Here is a 12,967-nt window from a genome sequence, read left to right on the forward strand (position 1 = left end):
GCCACGACGGGAACTCCCCATTAGCAGTTATTTTCATCTAAAAACTCTGTGTTCTTCCTTCCCCTCTTTTCTCATTTTTACATAAAATTGAAGTGGTCCACTGAAAGTTATATTTAAGAATTCATGTGAAGAAGTTCCCATCGTGGTGCAGTGGAAACAAATCCGACTAGGAACCATGAGGTTGCAGGTTCGACCTTTGGCCTTGCTCAGTGGGTCAAGGATCTGGTATTGCCATGAGCTGTGGTGTAGGTCGCAGATGCAGCTCAGATCTGGTGTTGCTGTGGCTGTGGTGTAGGCCGGCGGCTACAGCTCTGATTATACCCCTAGCCTGGGAACGTCCATATGCTGCAGGTGCAGCCATAAAAATAAGACAAAAAGACCAAAAAAAAAAAAAAAAAAGAGAGAGAGGGAGAATTCCTGTGAAGAAAACGATCTTACATCCTTTATACCTTTTTAAAAACCACTTTATTGGGAGTTCCTGTTGTGGCACAGAGGAAACAAATCCGACTGGTATCCATGAGGATGTGGGTTCAATCCCTGGCCTCACTTAGTGGGTTAAGGATCTGGTGTTGCCATGAGCTGTGGTATGGTTCACAGGTGTGGCTCAGATCTGGCATTGCTGTGGCTGTGGCATAGGCTGACAGCTATAGCTCTGATTTAACCCCTAGCCTGGGAACTTCCATATGCTGCAGGTGTGGCCCTAAAAAGGAAAAACAGAAAACAAAGCAAAACAAAAAACCAAAAAAACCCATTTTATCACCTATTGTTTTATTTTTGTTTTCCATATTTTTCTCTTGATTGAAAATGCTTATCCTCAGGTCACCAGAAGTCTCTTTATTCCTGTTGAACTCTCAGATTCAACACCTTTGTCCTTGGCTAACTCAGATTTGATTTGATGATCTCCATATTAATCCAACAGAAAGGGCTCCTACCCTCTCCTTTCAGCTCCGCAATTGCAAGATAAAAAATGATCTGCTATTGGCATCTTGCAGGCAGTGTGCTAAGCAGGCAATACATCAAGCAGCCACCATTTTTCATCAGAACTCAACCTATTTCATATAGCTCTTCTTAAAATGCCCGTGTAGTAATTTGTTAAGTAGATGCTCAGTCGCTTCTTTAGATGTTTCCTTCTTTTGTCTCCATTAGAGATATTTTTCACCAAGGAACAAAAGGCTGAAGCCTAGTGATGCAGTTTGGGAAAGTCTCTTTACTTCTCTGCTCCCACTTTCCATGGGAGCCAACAAGGGAGGCAGGATCATCAAGAAGCTCTGTGCAGCTCAGAAATAATAGCACTTTGTTCCAACTGGACACCAATGAGAAACCCCTCTAGCTACTATTTGACTTTTCCAGCAGGTAACATCTTTTTTTTCAATAGAAGATATCTAAGTGATCAATACCCTTTTAATGATTTTGTCTATGGGAATCCACTGTGTTTTGAGTAAATTTTTTAAAGAAAAGGTGCAATCCCAGCATTCATGAAGTAGGGAACATAATTCAGCCTTCTTGAGGAGTTCCTGTCGTGGCACAGCGGAAACGAATCTGAGTAGGAACCATGAGGTTGCAGGTTCGATCCCTGGCTGCCTTGCTCAGTGGGTTAAGGAACCGGTGTTGCCATGAGCTGTGGTGTAGGCCAGCAGCTGCAGCTCTGATTAGACCTCTAGCCTGGGAACCTCTGTGTGCCACGGTTGCAGCCCTAAAAAGATTTAAAAAAAAAAAAAAAAGACATAATTCGGACATGTCCATAAGATACAGAGTAACTGGGAACATTTCTTCCATCCTCTTTTAGATTGTCAACAACCAGAGAGCTGCCTGAAAGGTACTGATATTGTCTGTTTCACACTCTTTCTCCTTTTAGGGAATAAAAAATTCAGGAAACTCTGGAGAGAAGTAAAAAAATAAATAAATATCGAAATCTCCTAAGGCAGCTGTCTCTGAGGAGGGAAAACAACCAAATGTTTTTAGTGCAAAAAGGAAGGAGGTAGCAATGTTGATATTCACAGACCCCCTGGTTCTCATTTACCTCAGAGACCTTTCTGGACAGAAGATGCTAATCCTCCAGCCTCAGGGCTTCCTAGTTAAAAGTCAGGTCTCATTATCTCTTGGTTAACAATTCACGTTTGAAACGGAAGGACCCAGACTCACATGTGATCCTGTCTTTAGGCTTGAAGAGAAGTAAAGAGCTTTTTTAATCTGATATATAAGTAAAAGCAGGAAAATCCTCTCCAGAGAGTGGGTGATGTTTGTGGCTCTTTTGTACTTCTGGACTGTAAATGTGTGAAAGAAACTTTCAGGGGAAAATGTACCCCAAAGTAGCCTTTTTAAATGTTAAACCAGTGCACTTTGGAAACCGAGATAAAGAGCTTTGTACTCCCAGCTATTTCTCTGTTCCTTTTTTCCTGAGCAAAACCTCCTGTGTAATAGTCGCTTGGTCGTGCTTTGTTCCGAAGAGATGTTTCATGTGGCTGCCACGCCTTGTGTCAGTAATCAAAGGCACCCGGAGTCAAACCTGGCCTTTGGAAAACAACCTGGATAATGACTGTCTGGAATTATACAAATGTTTAAAGAACAATGGGTTTTTTAATTTAATCTATTGGAGGTAAAACTGAGCATATCCTTACCCAATGCATCTCCTTCTAAGTGGCCACTGTGTCTTGCGGGTCACCTTAGGATAGAATCTGGTAGCACTATCAGAAACATAGTGGGGGCTTTAAAAATATTTAAAAGATGAAGGAATGAGTGAATGCTTAATAAATGTGTTTGGTCTGACCCTAAAACCACTTTTTCTTCCCTTTAGAAATTCAGGCTTTTGGTCATCATTTTTTTAAAGTATTTATTTCAATAGTATATGGCTATTGAAGGATAAATAATAAAAAGTAATCGGCCATATGCCTTCTTTAATGCTGCCCCTCCTTCCCAAATAAATTCCTGCAATATGACTCTCCAGAGATGGATGGGACAAAACCAGCTGAGATGGGAATATCTGATGGCTTTTTTCCCCCAAACGGTCTTGGATTCAGAGCAAGGCCACAGTTTCAGTGGTCTCAGGGCTCCACGCTCCCAAGTTCCCTGAAGAATCTTCCCTTATTTTGACTCAGACTAGTTTAGCAAAGCTAAACTTTGTCACCAGCCTTCTAGGTAATTTACCCCCACCCCCAACATTCCCCAAGGTTTATCTCCAATTCTGTGTGTCAAAATAGGAAGTATGCCTGGTGTTCCCACTTGAAGCCAAACATTTTAACTATATTCTGTGTGTTTCCTCCAGAATTGCACTCCTCTGCAGTTTACCAGATCATCCTTAGAAGTGCTCTCTGGAATTAGCCAGACACATAGGGAATGTCTAAGTAAGCTATGCAAGCACATCAGCCAGTGGATAAACTGGATGAATGCAGCAGTGCTGGAACTTGCCTGACCCAGGGGAGAGGGCAGTTCTGAGAGTTCAGCTTTCATCTCAAAGCCCCAGGGTGTTGACCGGCATGGGGGCAGGTGTGGAGGAGGGTGCCTTAGGACCAACTCAGGGAGCAGAGGGAAATGCTTAACCCCTGAGCTATCTCTTCCTTGTGTTGATGGACAACTTGGAGGACTCTTTAACATTCCTAGATAATCCGCAGAGTACGCCAGAAAGCGTGTAGTGGAATGGGGGCTGTGGGGGTGCCCCCTTCTCCCTAGACACCCTGTCTTTTTCTATCTACTTGTCACTGATACAGACTCTCCAGGCACTAAATCTACTGGTGATCTCTGGGACTGGCCACAAGCAACTTCCCCAGGGGGCATGTGTGACCTCAGTATTACACAGACACTTACAAAATAAATAAACAATGCTTATTTAATTTATGGAAAAATTGTAACAAAAGACACAGAAAATAATAAGCAAACGCCTTGTGCCATCACCATGAGCAAGCAGATTTGAACGTTTTGCTGTTCACTTTAGTTCTTGGTTTTTATTTTTATTTTTTTAAAGGCTGCACCCTTGACATATGGAGGTTCCCAGGCTAGGGGTCGAATCTGAGCTTTAGCCACTGGCCTACGCCAGAACCATAGCAACGCTGGATCCAAGCTGCATCTGCAACCTACACCATTGTTCACAGCAGTGCTAGATCCTTAACCCACTGAGCTAGGCCAGGGCTTGAACCCACGTCCTCTTGGATGCCAGTTGGGTTTGTTAACCACTGAGCCACAATGGGAACTCCTTCACTTCAGTTCTTTTTTCTTTTTCTTTAGAAAAGAAATAAGATTTTATAGTGCTAAAGCCCTCCTTCAAATTAAGTATCCCTATAGCTGTTCTCATGGTGGTTTATTTTACAGTTGACCTTGATTTTAATTACGAGCAAATTCAAAAGTACAAAAAAAGAATAAAAACTGATCAATGAATAAGTATATTGCCAAGTCTGTTTATTTCACCTTACTTGTTTTAAATCTTGTTCTAACATTTTTTAGAAAACTCCAGACATATATGAAAGTAGGAAGAATAGTATAATGAATCCATATATTCATCAACTAACTTTAACAACTGTCAACTCTTGTTTTACCTATAATATAGAGGATATCACTGCCATGCCTCTATTCACTTTCATCATATGGGTTACCTATAAATATTCCAATATGGGGAGTTTCCATCATGGCTTAGCAGAAACAAGCCTGACTAGTATCCATGAGAACACGGGTTTGATCCCCCTTGCTCAATGGTTCAAGGATCCGGCATTGCCGTGAGCTGTGGTGTAGGTTGCAGACTGAGCTTGGATCTCACATTGCTGTGGTATAGACAGGCAGCTGAAGCTCCAACTCTAGCCTGGGAACTTCCATATGCCATGGGTGCAGCCCTAAACACACACACACACACACACACACATCAATATGTATCTCTTAAAGAACTTAAAAAATATATCTGTGGTACCATTATCATACTTAAATGCAGTGATAATTTACTAATATTAGCCAATATATATCCAGGTCAGTGTTCAAATTTGCATGTTTTTTAATTTTTTTTTTACTTTTTATTAAAGTATAGTTGATTTACAATGTTGTGCCAATTTCTGCTGTACAGCAAAGTGACTCAGTCTGGAAGTTAGGGATGCTCATTGCTACTAGGTGGTCGTTATTTCTAGGCTATTTTGGTAAAAAAGTTGGACTATATATACTTACTTTAAGATGAACTATATCATGAGTTTATTCAGATACTTCCCATCAGGTTCTGGTCTAACTTCTTTGGTTTTCATCTGGACCTCCTTTCTCCCACCTGGGTAATCTTGAATCTCAGAACAGCCGAAATGCTAGAAATCAAATATAATTATTTATTTACTTTATCCCACAAAACACACCCAACAGTTTCATAATAATAGTAATATCAGCAGTAGAATTCTTGGAAACAGTTTAAGAGAGTTTTGTTTACATGTTTTGGAAGATTTTACTTTTTCCTAGCATGTCTCCATCAAGGACATATTGTATGTAAAATCACTGAGGATAATTTTCACCATGTGGTTTTGCCACCACCTGGATATACATTCAGGCTTAGTGTTTTCCTTTTATTTTCAATTCTTAGGGTTGATCATGTTCAATTTAAAATTGTTCAATTCTAGATTTTGTAATTTTGTGAAAATTCTTGCATGGTTCCAAAGTCAAACCACAAGACCATGTTTATTCAGAGAAGTCTAGACTCTATACCTTTACCCTTCCCTAATAAAATTTCCATTTTTAATGTTTAGCCTTCCATTGCTTGTTTGTTTTTAAATAGGAGCAGAATATGTGCATGTGTGCACGTATGTACACATGTCCCATTTCTTAGCTAACCCATATCTTTCCCTACAATTCTTCTCTACTTGGTTTTTTAATCCACAAATATATCCTGGAGTGCTCTTTGTGTTGTCAGAGAGAGATATTTCTTAATACTTTCTCAGCTGCATAGTACTCCACTATGTGGGTGTACCTTTAACTAATGGCCTAATGATCACCATCTGGTTCATTTCCAGTCTTTAGCTTTGAAATTAGTCCAGTAATGGCAAGCTCCATTCATACGTCTTTTTCTCTTTTTGCAGGAATCTTTGGTGGGACTCTCTGAGGTTGCTGAGTTAAAGAATAAATGCCCATGTAATTTTGCTAGATATTGCTAAGCTTCCCTCTATCCAGGAACTTGTACCATTTTGCATTCCCACCAGCAGTGTATAAGGATGCCTGTACAATACGGCTTTACAAATACAGTACATGTCAAACTTTGAGATTTTTGCTTACCCTTTAGGGAGAAATTGATGTCCGTGGAGTTTTAATGTACATTTCTATTGAATGAGTTTGGGCAACATTTCATAAGGTGAAAAGCCATTTTCATCTCCTTTTTGGTGAACTTTGTTTCTCTAGACTTTTGTCCATAGCAGTGCTCCCCAGTATAATTCCAGTGATGGAAACATTCTCTACCTGCACTATCTAGATAGAATTCATATAGTGGCCACTAATCACATGTGCTGTTGAATATTTAAAATGAGGCTGGAAGAACTGGGGAACTAAGTTGTTTTTATTTGCTTTTTAGGGCCATGTGTGTGACATATGGAAATTCCCTGGCTAGGGGTGGAATCGGAGCTGCAGCTGCCGGCCAACACCACAGCCACAGCCATGCAGGATCCAAGCCCCATCTGTGACCTACACCACAGCTTACTACAACGCTGGATCCTTAACCCACTGAACAAGGCCAGGGATCGAACCCATGTCCTCATTGATTCTAGTTGCGCTTGTTATTGTTGAGCCACGATGGGAACTTCCTGGGAAACTAAATTTTTTATTTTAATTTGCATTAATTTAAATAATCTCATTGACTGGTGGCAACTGTTTTAGGTAGCGCAGGTGTTTTGGGTTTTTAGTCTAGTCTCTTTTTAGAAGCTCTTTCTATGTTAGGTAGAGGTATTGGTTCCAAGAGAAAGAGAAGCAGCCCCTGACATTTGAGAATTGGCCTGCCACAGCTGGACCTCAGTGCCAGCAGTTTGCCTGGTACGGATGCCTAGGTGCTTGTCCCCTTGTTGATTACAAATAATCTAACAGAGCACCAGCATCAGATAAAGTCACTCTGCAACCATGATAGTCAAAGCAAAGCAAAGCAAAACAAAACACCATTTGAAAGTCTTGACTAAGCATAGACAAAAACAAGGTTACTGTGTAAACCACAGAAAACAAAACAAAAAACAAAAACCCACACACATCTTCCTCTGCTGGCTCACGTGGATGGCTGCTGTTTCTCTATCAACTATGGCTTTAGCTCTGATTCATTTCTCCTGCCGCAAAGATAAGGTTAATAAGATGCTCAAGTAATAGATTTTTGCATTGTTTCCTGACAACATCCAATCCAGAGCAAATCCCTACTTCCTTGAGCCCTTGCCAGTGTTGCCTAACCAAAGCCCAGCTCCTCGAGTGGTTTTCAAGATCCTCTTCTTCAATCCCACTCTGGTGCCCCTTTGTTTCAAGGGGCTTTATCCTAACTTGTTTAGTGGCAGGTGTGTGCTTAGTGGTCTTTGGCTGGAGGGCATTGACAAAGCTTTGTGATTCTCATTTGCTGATGTTTTCCCAGTTTGTCATTTTCCACGTTACAAAATGTGTCTTTTTTACTATGCAAATTTGTATTTTTAAGAAATAAAACATAATTTTAATTGCTCTGGAATCTGTATCATAGCAAAGGAGAATTTTCCCATTCCCAGACTATAAAGGAATTTATTCATCTTTGCTTTTAATACTGGCATGGTTTCAATTTTTACATTTAGATCTTTGATTCAGTTGGAATATATCCAGGTGTATGGGGTGAAAAAGGCGTAACTTTTTCTATATGGTTATTTATTATTCTAGTACTATCAATAAAAATCCAAGTTTTCCTCTCTGATGTGAGATATCACCTTCATTGCATCCTATATTTTATGTATGTAATTAGGTCTGTTTCTGTATTTTGTATTTTCTTCACTGGTCTATTTGTCCATTCCTGTGCAATACCACATTGTTTTAATATAGAGGCTTCATAATATGTTACTTCTGGAAGGGCTAGGCTCGTATCCCCGATCTGCATTTTGGAATTTTCCTGCCATCCTTGGGGTTTCTGCCCTACTAGATTAGTCAGGTTGTCTCATTCTAGGGAAAAGCCCTAATGTTAACTTTATTGGTATTATATAATTTATAAACCATCTCAGTGAGAATTGTCACATTTATGCTGTTGTCTTCCTGCCTTTCCAACTTGCTCAGGTTTTCTTTTGTACCCTTAGCAGTATTTTGTTAGGTTTGTTATTTGTTTGTTGTTTTGGTTTTTTGTTTTTTCTCTTGGCCACTGGGGATCAAACCTGTGTCCCAGCACCCCAGAGATGACACCAGTCCTGTTGCACCATAGCAGGAATGCCTCCTCAGCAGTGTTTTAGAATTGACCTCATTTAAGTTCTGGGTGTTTAGGTTCATACCTATTTTTTGTTTTTGCTCTTTTACTATCAAAAACATTGTCTTCTCTCTCCTTACTACATTTCATATTTGATTTTAATTAGTATATGAAGTTATTGGGTTTTATCTGTTAATTTTATAATCTCTATTAAAAGTTTATTATTTAAAGTAGTTTTTCACTGGTTCTTTGGAATTTGCTTATATGTGAAATCATGTTGCCTACAGAGTGGGCTGCTTTTTCCTTTCAAATTTTTGTCCTTAGAATTGCTTTTTCTTGTCTAATTGTATTGGCTAGTACTTACATCCCCATGTAAAATAGTAGTTAATATAATGTGCATCTTTGTCTGGTTCCTTACATTGTTGAAAAGTTTTTAGTGTTACTACATTAACTAAGATTTTGGCTCTCGATTGTAGAAAGGAAGGAGCTATCAATTTTTATTCCACTGAATACTTTTAACATGAATGAAATCTACCATTGTCAAATGCCTTATCTACCTCTGTGGAGATGATTATATGATCTTTCTCTTTAGCTCTTTTAATATAAAGGATTATATTATTGAATTTTCTAATAAGGAATCACCTTTGCCTTCTCAGAATAAATCTCACTTGTTTGGTATGTGTTATTTTTAATGAGCACTTTATTTTATGTTTTAATATTTTATTGAAAATTTTCACTGTGATATTTACAAGTGATTTTGGTCTAGAGTTTTCTTTTTGATGTAATCTAGTGTACTTTTTAGTATAGTCTTTCCAAATATGGAAGGTACAAAAACAGCACTGCAAAACAGTGTTAAAGATAAACCTGATTCCTGTAGCAACTAACATGAAAAATGAAAAAGGGCACAAATTATTTGAGGGAAAAAAAAAAACAAACCCAGATCCCCTATTTGACAGGGAAAGAGAATTTATATACCATTCATGTTTGTGACTAAAATAATCCATTGCTATTTTAATTTTTTAATTCTCCCTGCGCAGCAACTATAATTAGAAATGAGTTCTAGACGCACCTTTTTTTTTTTTTCCAGCAGCTATTGCCAAACACATCCACAATTTCTAAAAATGCTTTTTTTTCTTGAGTAAACAACAAAAAGTGATTAAAGGCAAATAATAATAAATGTGCAGGGCACAGGGGCGACCCATGCCCAGAGTAAGTTTCTTGCTGCCTCAGGCTTTGACGAGAGCTAAAGAAACAGCTTTTTGATGTTCAGAAGATAAGATGAAAAAGTTAAAGAGCTGCCTTCCAAAACCCTATAACCCCCGTCTATTCATAAGTAAAACATCCACTGAATCCTAATTGAGGGACATTCTACAAAATTCCTGACCAGCACTCCTCAAAAATGTTAAGGTCATCAAAAACATGGAAAGTCTGAGAAACTCATAGCCAAGAAGTGCCTAAGGAGTATTGGAGACTAAATGCAATGTGGTAACCTAAATGGGTTACTGGGGCAGAAAAAGGACATTAAGTAAAAACTGAGAAAATATGTATAAATTATGGACTCTTATTTAATAACAATTATCATTGCTTCACTAATTGTGACAAATGTAAGCTGCTAATACAAATGTAAGCTGCTAATAATAGAGGAAAAAGGAGATGATAAATAGGGGGACTCGGGGGACGCTCTGTACCATCTTCTCAATTTTTCTGTGACTCTAAAACTATTCTAAAATTAAAAGTGTATTTTTAAAAGTCAAAGGAGGAGGTCCCTTGTGGCTCCATGGGTTAAGAATCTGGCATTGTCACTGCTTTGGCATATTCATTCCCTGGCCTGGATGTGCTGTGGGTGCAGCCTAAATATTTTTTTTTAAAAGTCAAAGGAGCTTAAAATATAATAAAGTTGCACCTTTTCTCTGGATGCCCAAAAATATAGAATTAGGCCAACAGATATACTCAGTGATACTTAGCATCACTGTCATCAGGGAAATGCAAATTGAAACCACAGTGAGATATCATCTCATACCTGTTAGAATGGCTATCATCAAAAAGATAGTCATAAATGTGGAGAAAAGGAGCCCTTGTGCATTGCTGGTTGTTGCAAGTTAGTATAACCACTATGGAAAACAGTATGGAGGTTCCTCCAAAAATTTACACTAGAACTGCTGGAGTTTGCTGGTGACCTAACAGTTAAGGATCCAGCATTGTCACTACTGTGGCTCAGGTTACTTCTGTGGCATCAGTTTGATCCCTGGCCCAGGAACTTCTACATGCCACAGGTGCAGCCAAAAAAAAAAAAACTACCATATGATCTAGCAATCCCGCTTTTGGCTTTTAGTAATATATCCAAAGGAGTTTAAAACAGGATCTCAAAGAGATATCTGAACTCCTATGTTCATTGTAGTGTTATTCTCAATAGCCAAGATAAGGAAACAACCTAAGTGTCCACCAACGAATGACTGGATAAAGAAGAGATGGATATATAGACACAATGGAATATTACTCAGCCATGAAAAAGAAGGAAATTCTGCTGTTTTCAACAACATGGATGAACCCTGAGAGCAATATGCTAAAGGAAGTAAGCCAGACAGAGAAAGGCAAAATAAATGGCATTGCCTATGTAGAATCTTAGAAATCAACAACAGAAAACTCTCATTGGAACAAAGAACAGATGGATGGTTGCCAGAGGCAGAGGACTTTGGTGAAAGAAATGGAATGAAGGTGTTCAAAAGGTACAAACTTTCAGTTGTAAGATAAATAAGTGCTGGGGATGTAATATACATGCAGAGACTACCCTTATTAATATGATATTGTATACTTCAAAATTACTAAGAGTAGATCTTAAAAGTTTTCATCACTTCACTTCTTAGCCTTTTGGCTAAGATCAAGTGTATTATCAGTTATTATCAGTAAAAGATTTTATCACAAGAAAATTGGCAACTATGTGAGGTTATGGATATTAACTAAACTGTAGTAATTGTTTTGCAATATACACATATATCAAATCACTATGTTGTATAACTTAAACTAATACAAAATTATATGTCCACTATATCTCAATAAAACTGGGGAAAATGTAGAATTGCATTCTTGAATTCCCTATTAGTTTTTTTCAAACTACCCACAAGTGTGAGCACAAGTTGCAATTTGCTTTTCAATTTAGAAGTATAGGGAGTTCCTGTTGTGGCTCAGCTTGTTATAAACCCAACTAGTATCTATGAGGATATGGGTTCAATCCTTGGCCTTGATCAGTGGGTTAAGGATCCAGCATTGCTGTGAGTGAGCTGTGGCATAGGTTGCAGATGCAGCTCAGATCCAGTATTGCCGTGGCTGTGGTGCAGGTCAGCAGCTGCAGCTCTGATTCAATTCAACCACCTAGCCTGGGAACTTCTATATGCCACGGGTGCAGTCCTAAAAAGCAAAAAACAATAAAGTATATTTAGGCTTGTTTGGGTGAAGAAGAGTGGTGGGTGGAGTGAAATGGGGAAGTGGTTTGGAAGAAAATCAAGACACAGAACCAAAGTCCCAGGAGAGACAGACCCACTCTCTTCCTTTCACAAGCATTGGCTGGTTGACAACCTTCTGACAGCCTTCTTTTCTTTTTGCTGATCCTTTTTTGTCTCTCTCTCTCTCTCTCTTTTTTTTTTTTTTTAAATTGTGGGGACTTGGTCAAACCTGCAAAGTAAAACGAAAACAATACCACCTTGAGGCCTCTCTAGCTCCTGATTGTGAGAATGTGGGAGGCTGCCTTCTGGTCCATCTGTGGTGGTTGTGACACACTTTTCAGGTTCCTGTTTATCACTGGTGCTTGTTTTCCACAGTCTGTCACAGAAAACATCTCAGCTCAATCCTTAATCCTCAGTCTCAGAGTCAATATTTTCCAAGAGTCTTAGCATTTATTCTGCTAGCCCAACTTAGAGATAAAGCTCTCCTTTTGTAAGCAGCCCAGAGTCACCACCCAGAAAACGTAATTGCATCTTCCTCAAGATGTCTATAAAGGGGGACCAGGCCTTATTCCTCAGATGCATTTCAGAGACACACAGGGCATCTTTGCTCTGTTCTAGAGAGCCATTTAAGGATGTAGTGCTTGTTCAGGAAAACTTCAACAAAATCCATTGTGAAAGAGTTAATTATTTCAACCAAGAAGCAGAACTATCCAGAGTTTTATGACCTATCCAAGTACCAAGTCAAAAGGCACTAACATCACTCAGGCCTAGATGTCACCAACATTGTCCAGCAGCTATTGTCCAGACAGCTGCAGGGGGCAGCCAGCTGCCCCGGGCCAGCTGTATCTTTCTGTTCATTGGCATCTTAACCTTGGCCATAGAATGTCCTTAATGCAATTTAGTTCCCTCTCCTTTTCATTCAGATTCCATTCAGTTCCTTCATATCATATTTTCTGTGAGTATAATGAAAAGAGGACCATTTGTGGTTTGACTCTGATGTGAGATAGGGAGTTTGAATTAGCACAAAAATTTTTTTCCATTTTTTTATTTTATTTTATTTATTTATTTATTTAATCTTTTTTTTTTTTTTTTTTTTTTTTTGCTATTTCTTTGGGCCGCTCCCGTGGCATATGGAGGTTCCCAGGCTAGGGGTCGAATCGGAGCTGTAGCCACTGGCCTATGCCAGAGCCACAGCAACGCG

At 39.0% G+C, this 12,967-nt stretch overlaps 1 protein-coding gene and 1 pseudogene across 3 annotated transcripts in view; both read left to right on the forward strand.

Moving 5' to 3' along the window:
• MYLIP (myosin regulatory light chain interacting protein) overlaps positions 1-12,967 on the forward strand; it is a 94,196-nt gene that overhangs the window by 36,142 nt on the left and 45,087 nt on the right. Inside the window, exons 9-10 of one of the 3 annotated variants that reach the window (XR_014809638.1) lie at positions 1,147-1,353; positions 6,030-7,122. The exons of 1 other annotated variant lie outside the window; for it this stretch is intronic. The gene's annotated coding sequence lies outside the window, so the exon portion shown is untranslated. Of the gene's footprint in view, positions 1-1,146; positions 1,354-1,855; positions 2,372-6,029; positions 7,123-12,967 lie in introns of those variants that run through there. One more of the 3 variants, XR_014809639.1, reaches the window with a different exon arrangement.
• On the forward strand, positions 11,179-11,318 carry LOC146401195 (U2 spliceosomal RNA; annotated as a pseudogene).

Source organism: Sus scrofa, chromosome 7 (assembly GCF_054392235.1).
Source record: "Sus scrofa isolate SSC_HxYL_T2T_F1_AM1 chromosome 7, Sscrofa_HxYL_maternal_Yorkshire_Landrace_v2.0, whole genome shotgun sequence".
Lineage (NCBI taxonomy): Eukaryota > Metazoa > Chordata > Mammalia > Artiodactyla > Suidae > Sus > Sus scrofa.